Consider the following 16288-nt stretch of genomic DNA (forward strand, 5'->3'; position numbering starts at 1 on the left):
CTCAGGAAGGAAAGATTTTGTCTCAAACCACAACATACCACTCCTTTTCTAGCTTCTACGCTGCTGGGCTGCTTGCCCCACCAATTTGAGACTTGTCAACCCTACAGAAACATGAGCCAAGTCCTTATAAAAGAGAGAGGAATAGCAAAAAGGAGAGCTAGAGAGAGTGTATTCAAGAGAGAGAACTGTGTGTGTGTAGGTAGACTTGGATTACAGGTGTCCGTATATGAAATACTTGTGAGTAGAGTTTTCTGGGGTTTTGGATTTTGGAGTATTTGTATAGATATCACCAGTTGATTATCCCTAATCCAAAACTGAAACTATAAGAAAGGCAAGATCTGAAAGGTTTTTAAACATCTGTTGGTACTTAAAAAAGTTTTGGATTTTGGAGAATCTTCATATTTTCAAATTAAATATGCTCAGCCCCCCACCTCCATGTGTGCATGTCCCTTTATTTTTTTTCTAATTCTCTAGAAAAACCCTAAAAGCTAACTAATACAGTGAACAACCATCCCAGGTTGTATAAGGCATAGGTTATATGAGACATACCCAGACCAGAATAGTTTGGGCAAACTGGCCATGATCTTCTAATGTAGCGCAATCTGCAGCACATTGCCTAGGGAAAAGGAATAATAATATTATGTAGATTTCCAGATTTCTTCAGATGATCTCTGATACAAGTTATCCAGATAATTACAATTCAAACAATACTAACTTTGGACTACACTAGGGTGTGTGTGTGTGTGTGTGTGTGTGTGTGTGTGTGTGTGTGTGTGTGTGTGCGTGTGTTACACAGAGGACCCATACCTTAGGGTTCTCTGTGTAATTAGAAATAAGTACTCTCTCATTAATCAAGAGATAGTTAATAAGATCACATTTAGACTGGAAGAAATATAAGGCCCAAATCTGATATCTAAGTTTGTTTTCTCATATATAAAACATGCGTACATTAAACCACAAATGCTCATTTCTTTAAAGTGGCAAATTAGAAGGATTAAATAAAATGATGAGTACAAATATGTGAGCTCTGTCATAGAGAGCCAAGGATTAAGTACACAATATGTACCCAGTGATGTATCACACTAAATCAGAAAAATGTCTGAGGAATCAAGTTCTGAAACTGGAGGAATACAAAATAGAGAAAAGAAAGGGGGAATGGATTCAGGTTTTGAAAATATTTATCCATGTATTAAATGACCCTGCTGAACAGCTACTATGTATCAAATGCTTTTCAAAGTTCTGAGACTGCCCTCAGAGTCATAGGGCTTCCACCAGAGGTAAGACTATTCCTAACAAATAGGTTAAATGGACTGAATTTATGGGAAAGTAGAAATGAAAATGAAGCTGACAGAGTGGACTGATAAATGTTCTTGAACTTTGGAATGAGAAGGTTCAAATGTCAGATGTTGGTCCCTGGGGAATCACTATGGATTCTTGAATAAATGTGGAGTGAAAAGTCATCTTAGCTTTTCTAGTTCTATTTTTATGTGCAAAGAGCAAAACAAGCAGTAACTCCAAACCAGCTCAAATATCAGTATGTCACTGTGTTGAAAATTGAGAGAAGTGATAACTATAGAGAAAGAAAAGACAGACTTCTTACTTGTTCACAGAATTGAAAAATAAAAATCCCTACTCAGCCTGACTTTGAGCTGGGCTAGGCTCTGCATTCGGATATTACTCATAGATAAGGAATGCCATAAAACACCTGTGCTGGGTAATAAAAACCCAACCGCATTGCCTTTACACGCGGACCTAATCTATACCCATCAATATTTAGTAGGACTTCTACCATGGCCTCCTAAGAGATACAACTAGACCCACCCCTCTGCAGAGTACAGATAAAATAATTTCACTAAATATCAGCATTCCAGTGCTACCTAATGCTGTTTACAGACCCGTCATAAAGCCAGTAATAATACTTTGTACTTGTGAACAGCCTCACATTGAAAATCTCCAATGTTTTATAGGTCATAAATTCTCCCAACACCCTTCATGAGATAAAAAATAATTATGCCCTCCAATTAACAGGTAAACTAGAAACTAGCTTAGCTGAAGAGCTCACTTGTCCAAGGCCATTGGGGTAAGACAGAGTCCACTTGTTCTGAGACCTTAAGCAAGGCCGATCCTGACTTGACAGCAAGGAGGGCAGCAACCCTTCAAACTGAGCACTGTTCCTACTTCCCCTTTCTTTCTATGCCAACTTTTGGCAGCTCTCCCAAGTTTCCTTTAAGGTGTTAACTGGTACCAGCTGATAATACTCAAGGTGTTAGCCTTCCCCAGGAATATCTCTGTTTTATTAGGGGACTTTTGAAGATTGGATGGATGACAAGAGCCAAAGAAAGGAACTCTTTGGGTCTCTGATGCAAAGATTGACCCTTTCCCTAATGCACAATGTATCCACCAAGGGTCCCTGCAACCCTGCACCTTCCCTTCCTGGAGACCTTCTTCTTTGAGAAACTCCCTCCTGTGTTACAAAGTCTTACCTTATGTTAAGGAAAAGGAGATGCTCTCCTGTGATATTTGGATAATATGATCCTGTCTGTGCCCTCCTTGGAGGGAGGGAAGTTTTCTGACATTTTGTAGATCTGTTCTTTGTACCCTCCTCTTATATGCAAGTGAGTTGTTCCCTGGCATTGCCTGGAAACACAAGACAAATCCTGCTACTGGTGAGATTTCTTTCACCATGCTGCACAGATATTTTTCCATGGTAATTCCAAGCCACCAGGAAAATTCTTAGTTGCCTCGGTCCTTTTATTGTGACTTGTATCTGACATCCTGGAATAATTTCAAATAGGAACTCTCTTACATGTGATTCAAGAGAAAGGGTGGAGCTAAGAACTTCTGGACTGAAGATCGCTTCCATAACTTTGGACCTACATCATGTTGATGATTTAAAGAAGAGTTTTGCATTATAAACAGCCACTTAATTTAGAGAGACAGAAAATGCTGAATGCCGTACTAATTATCATGTCCTTGAAAGGGAAGTTGATTTCTTCTGAAGGAGACATCAAAGGGAATTCATTTCTGCTAAAAGAGAACCAATGTCTACCATCGATATGAGGCACAAAGTTACAACCAGGAGCAAACAGGGAGAAAGACAAGGAAGTTCTCTCTTTTCATCTTCCCTTCCCTTGACATAACAGGAGGAAGTATCACCGACTTTGCCTTGGTGGCCTTTCAGCCACCCTTCAGTAGTGATTTACCAAGCAGTCAAAAAGCTTTCCTGGCACAGGGAGTGACTCGTCCCCTCAGGAAGCTGGTTCCAAGGAGGGATGTGAGTGTGCTCAGATGCCCATTCATGTTTCTGCCCCACGTCCTAACAGTCTGGAGTTGTACAGAAGACCTGCATGAATCAAGGGAAAGCTGAAGTTGTCTGACCAGGACAGGGTTGACAGTTCAGGTTGGATTCTATTCCTGGATCTCCTTCCAGGGAGATTTGCATGAGGGTAGTTAAGACAAGAACAACCAAGACAGGACAGACATTTGTTGGAGTTAATGCTTGCCAGTAAATTTGAAATGACAAATCTGGAGTGTTAAAATTCAAAAATATATAGTGAACTAACGACAAGGGTCAGTAAAGTTCCCTTTATCTGCACTACTTTCAAAACATATAATTCAATAAAAAATGCATTACATGTTGAACTTGGAGAGTGGGGTTATGGAACAGAAGAACAGTCGCCCTTGCTCCTGTGACCTGTGGCGTGCAGAACTTATCAGCTTCTGTTCCGTTGTAATTCCTCTCTGCTCACGGCCCATGGAGCTCCTCCAGCACTGTTCAGAGCTTCTGGCCTGTTTACAGCAATAGTTACCAGGACTGACAACACAGGTACTTGAAATATTTATATAGCGTTTATGCAATCACTCTTCATTGCCCAGTAAAAGAACGTGTTTGCAGGGGCTGGCTCCTTGCCAGAGCTATCTTGATCTTAATTTTACAAGACAAGAATTAACCTCAGAGTTCAAAAATTGAAAAACAGGGTGGAGGAGTTGTTGGTAGATGATCATTTGTGGTCAAGGAAAGCTGTTTGCTTTCCTGTGGGCAGATATCCAGGGCCAGTTTAAAATGACTTCCCTCAAGAAAGAAATGCCAAAGAACACCTGGAAACTCGGAAGCAAAAGTAAAGAATAAAACAGTGTGTAGTGATGGTTTTTATCATTTCAACACTCCCGTCCACCCATGTATCAAAAACCATTGTCATCAGACCTCAGCAATTTTAACTGATCTTCTTAAGGTTTTACATGGGTCATCCCTGAAGTCTAGAGGGTGAAAAGGCAGAGTCCTCTGTGCCAATGAGATCACCTCTCCCAGTGACTCAGCTGCAGTTCTGGAGGGTCAGTACCTTCCTCCATCCACGGCCCCACTGCATTTATAGATGGTGTCGGTAAGGTGAAGAGGAGGAAAACAATAACAACGTGGAGAAGGGTAAAGCTAGGAGCCTAAACATGAGAGCAGGGAGACAGTGAAGGAGAGAGCACCGCGGGACTCATTCCTGCCCGAGTCTTCCAAACACTCCCACCTGAGAGAAACCCCCGTGCAAATAAGACTGGGAATGGGCAGTAAATGATGTGTGTCGCAGTTGCCAGATATAAAGGATGGGTTATGATATTCCTGCTTTGAAACGCGTTTCAGGAAATTATCGCCAAAGGACTGGATGAAAGCAGAGAGAAAGGCTCTAAAAAGGAAGCCATTTTTAAAGAAACTGTTTCTAAAGGTCAACGATCATACTAAAAGAACTACTGTGCAGACAGTGATGTAAAGACAGGGAGAGACAGAGACAGAGACAGACAGAACCACTGCTGAAGGAAGGCCTTTTAGAGACCTTTAAGAATTCAAGGAGAGAGCAGGACTCTTTGGGGGGTACCTGGACCCTGCCCTGAGTGAAATGACAGATTCTAGATATCCCCTATGTGGAAGGAAGTGGCGATAGGGTGGGAGGCTGGGGGGGGTACGGGAAGAGGAGAGGGAGACGGAACTGGGACTGACATGTGAAGCAAGCTATTTAAAATCAAAATAATAAAAAAAAGAAAAAATCTTAAAAAAAAAAAAAAGAATTCAAGGAGAAGCCGGGCAGTGGTGGTGCACGCCTTTAACCCCAGAACTTGGTTGGCAGAAGCAGGCTAATCTCTCTGAGTTCAAGGCCAGCCTAGTCTACAGAGCTACATGGAGAAATTTTAGGAAAAAAAAATGAAGCACCTGAAGAGTCTTCTTGTAGACATTGATGGGGGCCAGTGAGCAGATCCTCAGTGCAGAGCCCACAGACAGAATGGGGAAACTGTGCAAACATCTCCTGAGTTAACCCATCCAGACTCCTCAGTTAATGGAACACCCAAGGAAAGCATTCGAGGTAGGTTCAAGTTATGTGTCTCTCTTAATATTGAGTCAGGCTTGACTGGAAACATTCCACTGATGGGAACAAACAATTAGTGGAAGTCAACTTTTACCTTGTTTTTGATGGATGTTGTGAAAAAATTCTGATAGCACTACTATTAGGAGTAAGACTTAGAAAATGTGGAATTCGGTTACATAAAGAAAAGTACAGTCAAGTATGCTGTTCAGTTATAGAACTTTAGTGTGCATGTTGTTCCAATTTGTTAATTGAGAAGAATAATGAAATAGCATAGAAAGAGGTTTGTTGCCCTCATAATTTCTATTTTTAATTAACTAGAAAAATCAAAATACTATGTGATTATAAAGATATAATCAACATACAGAAATATTCTACACCCTAGGCAAAGAAAAAGTGTGAGTGGAAAGTATGTTCTAAAATGCTAATTTTGGTTTTGTTTGAGTCCTGTGACTATGGGTGATGCAAAAATATATAAAACACAGTTTATGCCCTCAAGGAACTGACTAATTCTTCTTTCTTATTATATTTGTTTAGTCATCTTTAATTTTCATATCATTAAAACTTTAGGGAATGCCTTAATTGAAAACAAGTTGAGTGAATTTTATGAAAGGAGAAAGTAAACAAATGACAAATAATATTATTTTGTTCTATGAAAATATAAAAATTATTTTAACTCAATGGATTTTCTAAGATAAACAAATGTGTTTGGCAGATTTAATGTGACATCCATTCCATATTCAATTGAATTCAGCTCAGCAAATATCCCTGCAGAATTTATAAGTATTACTATAGAAGGCAACTCTATAGAAGGAACCCTATAGAAGGTGACAAGAAGAAAATCTAGATAAATAATCCCTGCCTCTAAAGATCTGGGATTAACAGGAGTAAATGGAAGTGAAGATAAAACCAGTTCTCCCCACACCCAAGGTTGCCTTCCATTTTCCTTGGATGTTTTTCAGAGATTAGATACAAGATGTCTCATTTTTATGCAAATTTTCCAGAAAGCAGGAGATTGTCACTAAATGGTACTTAGCAGGCAATAGTGTAGAATGGTCACTAGAAGATGCCTATCGGGCCATCCTTGGCAATTGCTATGCTTGTTTGGAACACTTTTCTTCCAGAGACTTTTATACCTGCCTTTCAAATCATTCATGTTTTCCTTCCAATGCTGTTCTCAGGAGGCCTTTCTTGACCTCAGTGTCACAGAAATGTGCTCTCCTCCCACACGTGAAGTTCTTTCTTTTTTTTTAATTTGTTAAAACTTCTCCCCATTTTAGGACTCCAGGATCGATATATCTAGAACTGTGTGTGTGTGCTTCATCCATAAGAGGTGCTCAATGAAGGTTTATGAACACATCGAGAGGAATGCCTGCCTCTGCCTCACTGTCTTCCTGTCTTGATTCTCAACTTAAAAACACAGTTTGCTGCCAGCAGCATCACCAGCAGGTAGTGGTGTGTGGTATCTAGTGATACTGCAAAAATGATGAGAAGTCAGATACTGCAAAGAAGGACACGCAAAAGACAGAAAGCCAGATCTGTAGAGATAAATAAGAACATTTGACATTCTTCCAGAAGATCCAAACCCAAGGGAAAATGGATGCTCTCTTATGGCCCTCTCAGGCACCCACACACATGGCACACATTCCCACACACACACCTAAGTCGTATTTTTAAAAGACAGACACCAAGAGGAAAAATGTCCTATAAGACAGATTATATAGTTGCATGTTCCTATCTGGTATGCATGTTAGTTGGTGTTTCTAATTATGTGAAAAGACACCATAAGCACAACAACTTTTATAAAGAAAAGCATTTAATTGGGGCTCACATACAGTTCAGAGATTCAGTTCATCACCATCATGGCGGGACACGCGCTGTGCAGGTAGACATGGTGCTGGAGAGGTCGTTGATAGTTCTATATCTTGCATGGGCAAAGGAAGTGGTCTGAGACACCGGTGACTTGAGTATATATAAAGATCTCAAAGCCTGCCTGCACAGTTACTCACCTCCTCTAGTAAGACCATATCTACTCCAAAATAGCCACACCTCCTAATAGTGCCTCTCCCTTTGGGGGCCATTGTTTCTTCAAACCACCACAATATGTTTATTTCCATGATCCTTTAGCAAATTGTGGTGGCAAGTTCCAATGTCAATGCTGTGACTGAGAGAGGGATGAAGTTCATGTTAAGCTTGGGCCAGAATGAGAGAGAAGAACATAGCATGATACCTCCCCACATTTCTGTGGATAGAGGAGCCAACCAGAAAACAATGGAGCAGATGTAAAGGCAGCCAGCAGTAAGATCCTGATATACCTCACCAGTAGGGAACACGGTATGTTTTATATTACTATTATTATTATTATTATCATCATTATTATTAAAGAAATGGATCTTGCTTTATAAAAGCAAACTAGCAGTGTAAAGAAAGCCTCCTGGGTGCTATAAGACAAGTAATAAGTGCTGTGAAGATGGAAAGGAGTTAAGAAGAGACAGCATGTTGAAATATCCATGGAACAGATTGCAGTTTCAGATGGATGACCTGCCATAGACAAATCAGGGAAAGGAAACCAGCAAGTGGAAAGAGCTGGATGGAACCATCTACTGTGGCTGCTGTGTTGGAAGTGTGTGAGAAAACAGGGAGAAACGCTCAGAAATTGGGTGGAGGGAAAATCTGAAAATTTAGAGTAAAAGCTTAGGTGCTTGATTTATTAATTTTCTTTAATGTAGTTGGTTATGTGCAGCTCCACGTTGCCTTTGGAAGAAAGCTTATAGCAGGAACAGACTGTTTGGAGAGCAAAAACCTACTAGTTAGCTACTTGGATACCACAGTAGTCAGTATTCTAAAATGGCTCCTAGTGACCTTGGGCCTTTAAAGAAGCCCTCCACTTGAATGGGAAGAGGCCACAGGTCTGAGAGTATTTCACTGAAACGGTTAGCTTATAGCATATGCCAAAGTTGACATTAAAAGATGGAGATTATCATTGGAGGGCCTGGCCTCAGGAAAGCTCTTTCAAAGAATAGAGTTTGGGGGGTTTTGGTTTTATGTTTTGTTTTGGGTTTTGTTGTTGTGGGGTTTGATATTTTTGTTTTTATTTTTCTCTTTAGAAAGAGATCAGAAGCACCACAGTAAACACACAGGAAATTCTTCATTGCTAGACAAGCATAGAGGGAGCACATAGCAGAAACACCCAGTGGCTTCCAGGAGCAGACACAAGCCCTGACAAACAGCTAGCTAGATGAGGCCTTAATCCCACACAACTAGTAGAAATGGATGTGCTTGCAAGATGATTTTTTTCTGGAGCCCTCAAATAAAAACACCAAACAGGCCTCAATTTGACTGTGAGACCCTGGGCAGAGAACTCAGCTGAGCCCACCTGTACTTCAGACCTAGGAGATATTAAATGGGCATGGTTTAAGCCTCTAAATTTATAGTGATTGCTTACACAGTAGCAGACATCAAGCAAGGTTACAGAGAAAAGAAAGCTAAGGGCCAAATCAGAGATTATAAAACCAATCTATTTAAAAATAAATCAATAGCTCAATGAAAGAGGTTGCAATTAGAATAAATAAGATGGATGGGAGGGGTAGAACAAAGTGGGTGCACACTAAAGATTCCACGTGATGATCTGAGAAAAATCAAATAAGGACCATGACGTAGGACCTGGGTGACTGAAAGTAATGCGGTCAGTCATAAAAGTTTGCAGGCAAGAATACACTTGGAGGGTGTAACTGATGAGTTTCATTTTCCCACATGCTAAGCTCATGATAGCAACAGTTTATCCAAACTTTTTTTTTTTTTTTTTTTGGTTTTTCAAGACAGGGTTTCTCTGTGGCTTTGGAGGCTCTCCTGGTAGATCTGCCTGCCTCTGCCTCCCGAGTGCTGGGATGAAAGGGGTGTGCCACCAACGCACAGCCATCCACACACTTACTAAAAGCAGATGTTGAAACCCCATAGAGAAGTCAGAGTCAGCCATATCAGTTGTGGATACCGTGACAGCTAAATAGAAGCACACAATAAATGTGACTTAAGTGAGGAAGCAAGTGGTGAGGACACTGAGCACGGGGCAAAGACCTGACTGTAGAAATGGCCTCTCCCACCGCAATGTAGAAATGCTATTCTGAGCATTGACTGCACATTGTGGGGGTAATGTTCCTCTTATGGCTTGAACATGCTGTCTAAAAATCTCCTAGAAAGTCTCCTGCTTAACGTATAAACCATTCAAATGTCACGCCTTCCATGCAGTGTGTCTTCTGTGGTTCACGAAAAAAAAATTACCATCAAAATTACATTAGTATTTCCAAAGTTAATTAATAAGCTATCCCTTGTCCCAAGTAGACTATGTTTGCCTGGGAAGAGACCATATGTTATCAATTTCAAACGCTTGACACTAAATTAAATGTCACAGTTAAAACAGATACAAAATATTGACTGGAGAGATGAAATAAAGATGGAAGAAATAAAAAAAGATGGGAACCGGAACAACAGCTACAAACACAGCATTGCATGACATTAACTTTACATTAATTTTTCCTGGGGCTGTTGGTGCAAGTGTGTATTCATTCACTCCAAGGGACCAATGACAGACCAAAAACAAAACAAAACAAAAACACCATCCAAGTCCAGGTTTATAAACCAAAATGTTTAATTGTGGTTACTTATAGGAGCATGGGTAAGGGACTACCTACAAGAACATGAGCAAATTACCAGTGGCTTCACCACTAAAGAAAATCCTGATGAGCGATGTCATTCTGTAAATATGTCTCTCTCATTGGTTGATGAATAAAACACTGTTGGCCAACAGGGAAGCAAGATAGGCAATATTAGGAGAGAAGAAAGATTCTGGGAAATGTAGTATAGAGTCGCCATATGGTCCCCGGAGGAGACGACACGAGTCTGGCATTCTCTGTAAGATAAGACCTTGTAGAAATACATATTAGTAGTTATGGGTTAATACTTAAGACAGAGCTAGCCAATAAGAAGTCCTAGACATTGGCCAAGAGCATTGTATCTAATAGAGTCTCTGTGTGTTATTTGGGGCCTCTGAAGCAACCACGGGATCCAGGCAGGAATCCCGCAACATTATAACACTGGCAATGAGGGTACTAAGAACTTCCACATAAAAATGTCATGAAAACTTAAAAAGAGATTTTAGAAACAAAAAGAACAGAGGCAAGCACAGCTTCTTGGTAGCAGCATTTTTTTTATGAGTTCTGTTTCCCAGGTGTGGAGAGACATGCCTCGACTCCTTTTAAGAGGAACTTCCTGATTTGTATAAGCCGCCAAAACCTCGGCTGATAGCACATAAGACTCATGTGATTGGAAAAAGAAACAGATTTACAGTAAAGAAAAATATACATAGGTTTGGGAGAGAAAAGAAAAAATAATGAGTAGCTGGGTATATTGACACATGCCTTTAATCCCAGCACTCAAGAGGCAGAGGCAGGTGGATTTCCACAGAGAAACAAACCCTGTATCAGAAGAAAAAAAAGTAAAAGAAATAGAATAATAAGAAGCCAGGTAAGGATGGAAAATACTCAGAGAGTCTGGAAACTATATGCTATAGTATTGTCTTTAAATTGTTTGATTGCCGAGGAAAGAGGTACAGCTGCTAAAATACATTTGATTTTTGGTGGTGCTAAATTAATCCAACTTATATATTTTTAAAATGTTTTGACTTCTAAATTTAAATATAAGGACATGTTACTTGGGAAAAGAGTCACAGAAAATATAAAGCTATGGATTCCTTCTAGACTAATATGGTTTGATGAAGCAAGACCCCCCTGAAACAGTGTCTCGGGTGATCCAACATCTAAAACAGCTGAGACGATGCAGCCTTGCAGACTACACAAACAAGGACCTGGCCAGGTTTCTGTGTTTTGTCATGATCCCCATGGTATGGACAGTGCCCCCCAACCAGCAGGAAGCAATTTGGAATGAACAATGCCCAAATTCCCAAATAATGGTTATAAATTTTTGTTTTCACTTAAATGGTGTTGGTTAAAAGGTTAATGATCACAACCGACCTTTTTTTAAGGTAATAAGGAAGTTATGGTATAGAATGAATACTTTGTATTGGAATTGATGCAAATTTAAGGTCAATTTTGATATATATATATATATACATATATATATACACACACACATATATTTCCTCTTGTTTAGGTATTGTGTTTGTGTAACTCATTTACAAATGTAATGTATAATGCAATACAGATTATAGATTGTTACCTATAATAACCAAAACTTATAGTTAGGTTACTTAGGTTTTCTAGATATATAGAGATATATTTCAATTGGATAGGCATTCTTCAAACCTTTCAAAGACCTACATAATATGGCATTTAAAGTGATTTAGGGTTTTTTTTTTGACACTGAGACAACTGCTCTTGGTACACCAATTGTATCTGAAAGGAGGATGGGCATTGAAGAAACTCAATATGGAGTTTGTCTTCAACATGGCAAGATTAGACATTTGGGCAAGATACTCCTCTTGCCTGGACAGTTTGATAGAGTGGACTTACAAAACCCACAGGAAAGTGACTGCTAACTTTGTCAAAGCAGGACAGTACTGAAGGGTTCCTGATTCATAGAAGAGTTTCCCAGACATGCTACAGGAAATAGAGAAAAATAACTGTCAACCTGCCAATACAGGCAGACAGTTTGAAGTTTCCTAATTTGCCGAGGAGTCTGCCAGACACACTACGGTCTATGGGCTGAAGAAGAAACATTACAGAAGAACTTCTGGTGAGTGGCCAGGAAGTGAGTTGTCTCTGTCAATTCCAGAGTGGTTTTTGAAGGAGTTGAAGACAGATAGTTATGGCTATAGTTTTCCTTAGTTATTATGAAAGATAAGTTACATAGAAGACTTTAGACTCACAAAGATAGGAAAGATGATAGCATATTTTCTTTAAATCTTGCTAAATGTTAATGGACTAAATATTGTAACTATAGTACTTACTTCATAACTGTTTTGTTATATATATAATCTGACTTTTTTAAAGTTAAGCCTTTCTTTTTATTTAGGCAGGAAAGAGGAGATGATGGCAGATGTCATTCTGTAAATGTCTCTCTTATTGATTGATGAATAAAACACTGTTGGTCAATAGGGAAGCAAGATAAGCGATACTATGAGAGAAGGAGGATTCTGGGAAATGTAGTATGGAGTTGCCATGTGGTCCTGGGGGGAGGAGAGGACACATGAGTCTGGCGTTCTCTGTAAGATAAGACCTTGTAGAAGTATATATTGGTAGTTATGGGTTAATATTTAAGACAGAGCTAGCCAATAAGAAGCCCTAGATATTGGCCAGCAACATTGTAACTAATAGAGTCTCTCTGTGTCATTTGGGGGCTCTGAAGCGACCACGGGGATCCATGCTGGAATTTCACAACAAGACCCCTTGCCCAAAAATCATTAACCACTTATGTATCCTCAGGGAGGGCTATGGGATCTCCTGTGCTTCCAAAACTCCTCAAAAGCACTCCTTCCCACCAACAGAGAAGTGTTAGTGGGCCCAGTCTTGTGAAAATCTGTGTAGATTATCACAACTGGACTCATTTTAAAAACACCTGTGATCATGCCATAGTCAATGCATAGTGTTCCACATATGTGAGCATTTCATAAGGAATTTTGATGTGTAAAGAGAAGCCTTCCCACCAGCCTGGTTCCAGAGCCACATCAGTCCCAAATAAACACACAGGAGGCTATATTAATTATGAAGCTGTTGGCCTTGCTTGTTTCTTACTGGCTAGCTCTGACTTAAGTATTTATCCCATAATTATTAATCTAAGTATTTTACTTACCAGAGAAGTTTCCGGGCTTCTTATCCCTATGGCAGTTACATCTTGACTCCCTGTGTTTCTCCTACCCAGAGTCCTCCTGGACTCCTAGTCCCACCTATCTTGTTTCCCTATTGGTCAACAGTGCTTTATTGACATATACATAGGACTTCCCCAAAATTAATGTGACGATTTTATCACATGAATGTACATAGTGCCCAAGAATGCTAAAAGAAAAGTTATACATAGTGCACATACACACATAGAGATCTAGGTTTTTGCAGCCAAAAGTAAAGTTCAACTCAACAGACTCCACTAAAATTCAAATTGTGTTTTGCTGTGGTTTGCAACTTACTAGAAACCCTTTCTTGCATTTAGGAAAGAGAGGAGAACGTGTCCCTGGCTCAGAGGTTGGCTGTAACAGTAACACTAGTACATGTGGAATGTCCTACTATTGAAAATTAAAACAGCTCAATTAATCTGACACAATAGAGAAATCAGACACAAGACATTTGTACCAGTGATGTATTTAGTTCTGAAGTTACTCTTTGTGAGAAGCTGTGAAACCTCCGTAAATCAAGAAATCCTAAATTGGAGGCTAGCCAGAATGAGCAAGCCTATGATCTGCTTATTTATTGTTTGGGGAGAGCAGGCATCAAAAGATACCAACATTCTGAAACAATTTAGATGACCAGATCTGAGATTCTGCGGCCCTGACAACTGAAAACATTGCCCCATTTCTTGAAGTATCCCAGTGGCAACTGCAGGAGTGCTGATGGAGGAACAATTTGCTTTCAAATCAGCTCCTAAGAATTGCTTAGAAGATGGGGACAGGTGTCTGTTTTCTTTGCTAGACACGCTGCTCTTGAATTTCCCGTTTTCCACATTGGGATCCTATGCTAGTCTTGGAGTTACAGCTGAAAGCCACTAACCAGGATCATTTCAGACATTTAACACCATACCTTGTTTTGAATCTAATAAGTGATCACTAAAATACAAGGATGGTTGTGGTCTGATGACTGCTTGCAACAAAAACTGACAGGCAATTCTCCTAGGTATTAGCCAACTCGTCCTAAGCATTTAGTGTGTGCTGGACACCATGCTACTATTTTCTCCTCACCCCCACTCCCCTCCCCATCCCAAATCACCATCATTCATAGCCACTCCCTTCCTTCCTGGTCCCCTCCTTCCCCCCTACTCTGGCAGGGTCTTTCTTAGTCTTGTGATGATGTAGACCAGGGTGGCTTTGAACTCATATATAGCTTTTGCTGGCTTCCAATGTACAATTCCCCCAAGTATTCAGTCTTCTGGGTCCTAGGATTATAGCAGTGTGCTGTTAGGCCCAAAGGAGAAATGCAAGCACAGAGAAATGAAGGCTCATAAAGCGAGGAAGAAGCAAGGGAATGGAAGGTGTGCAGTCATTTCCATAAATTATAAGAAGTGTATAAATTACACAGCAACAAACTGCCGTGGAAATCTGCACCATGCCCTGGAGTTAAAGGCATGAGGGAGCCAGGTCCTTGGAGATACTAAGTGAAAGAGGATGGGCTTCTCACACTGAGGGCTCTGGCTGGATGAGACAGGACCTTAAGTTGCTGACAGGTCAATGACCACCTTAAGGAGGAAGAATCAAGAATTTTCTTCTCAGTTTGGCATTGCTTCAAGGCAGAGCATGAAGACATGAGAACATTTCATACAACTGAAACAGAGCAGGAAGGGGAGGGAATGCAAAGATTCACAGGGGAAATCAAAGAGTAAGTTTCCAGTGCCTATTGAATTTTGCAATTAGGTTTTCATTATTAATCACAAAAGCTATTATGTTTTCAGTGCTGGGCGAAGATCACCCACATGATCTCATTGATGCCTCTCGACTACTCTTGAAGTATGTGTTATTATCTACAGGGTTGTTCCTGGGGTGGCTAAGGGCAAAATCCATACAACAGAACAGTAGATTGAGAAATGGCAGAATGAGGAGAATACAGTCTGCCTTTGGGATAAAGTTTTGATAATTTGGGATGAAAGGGAATAAGTCTCTACTAAAGATTAGTCATATAGGAATTGTTTTTCTACCAAAGACTAGTCGTGTGTCAGTCTCTGAGTAGGAATTGGATCTCTAGTAAAGACAAGTCATGTGACAGTCATTGAGTACTGCTTTCTAACGTTATTCCAACAAAACTCTAAGATGAATTTATTATTACTCACCAATAAAGGAGAAACTGGAATTTGAAGGCTCAGTATGACTTATGAACCTGTTTCGTTTCCAACAAGTCCATGCTCCAGAGACAGGACAGCTATCTGTCAGGGTTACTGAATCATAGTTCTGCTGTTGCCAGGAACTGTGGCAAGGACATTCCCAGGGATTGTTGGTTCAAACCAGTTTAAATGTCGTTTTCATCCTTTAAGCCTGTGGGGACCACAGCCTGTAAGCCAGTCAGGCTCCCTGGGTTTGGAGTTCAGTTCTGGCACCTATTCGGCATCACCTTTCCTTCCAGCCTCATCATCTGCAAAGTGGGCTTTGTGTTGATGACTCTCTGAAAGGAGTACCTACAGCCCACGATGGGGAGTACACACCTGTAATCCAATGCCATGGAGGCCGAAGCAGTAAGAGTGGAATGTAAGTTCAAGGCCAACCGTGACTACACAGTGAAACCCTGTCTGGGGTGGAGGAAGACAGAAACTGCCTCGTATACAGTATCTGCAGCCAGAACTACCAGCCAACAGTTTAATCTCTGTTTTACAAGGGCAGATATGGGAATAGCTGGGACATCAGAACTAGTTACATTCAAGTCAACTCTGCACACCAGGTTCTTTTAGAATCTGGTGACTCGCTCTCACATCAGTATTCCTCAGGGAAACACATCAAGAGAGAGTCTGGTAGGGTGAGAATAGACTTGGACTTTTTTTTTACCTTGGGGTACAATTTCACTTCGTTTTTCTCCTCAGAAGAAGATGAGGATGTGTGTGAAAAAGAAGAGCAGTGATAGGCTAAGGTCCAGGTTGATGGGCAGGTGTCTGAGTCCACAGTCCTCCTAAGGGATCCAGGAGAGGAGCCAAGTGTGCTGTTCACGTACTGGCATTTTATTTTAAATCAGAATACACACAAAACTACAGTAGCAAACACCTCCACAACGAACAGCAGAAAAGGAGGAAACTCTCCTATTTGT

Source organism: Mesocricetus auratus, unplaced genomic scaffold, assembly GCF_017639785.1.
Source record: "Mesocricetus auratus isolate SY011 unplaced genomic scaffold, BCM_Maur_2.0 Super-Scaffold_100006, whole genome shotgun sequence".
NCBI classification, from domain to species: Eukaryota; Metazoa; Chordata; class Mammalia; order Rodentia; family Cricetidae; genus Mesocricetus; species Mesocricetus auratus.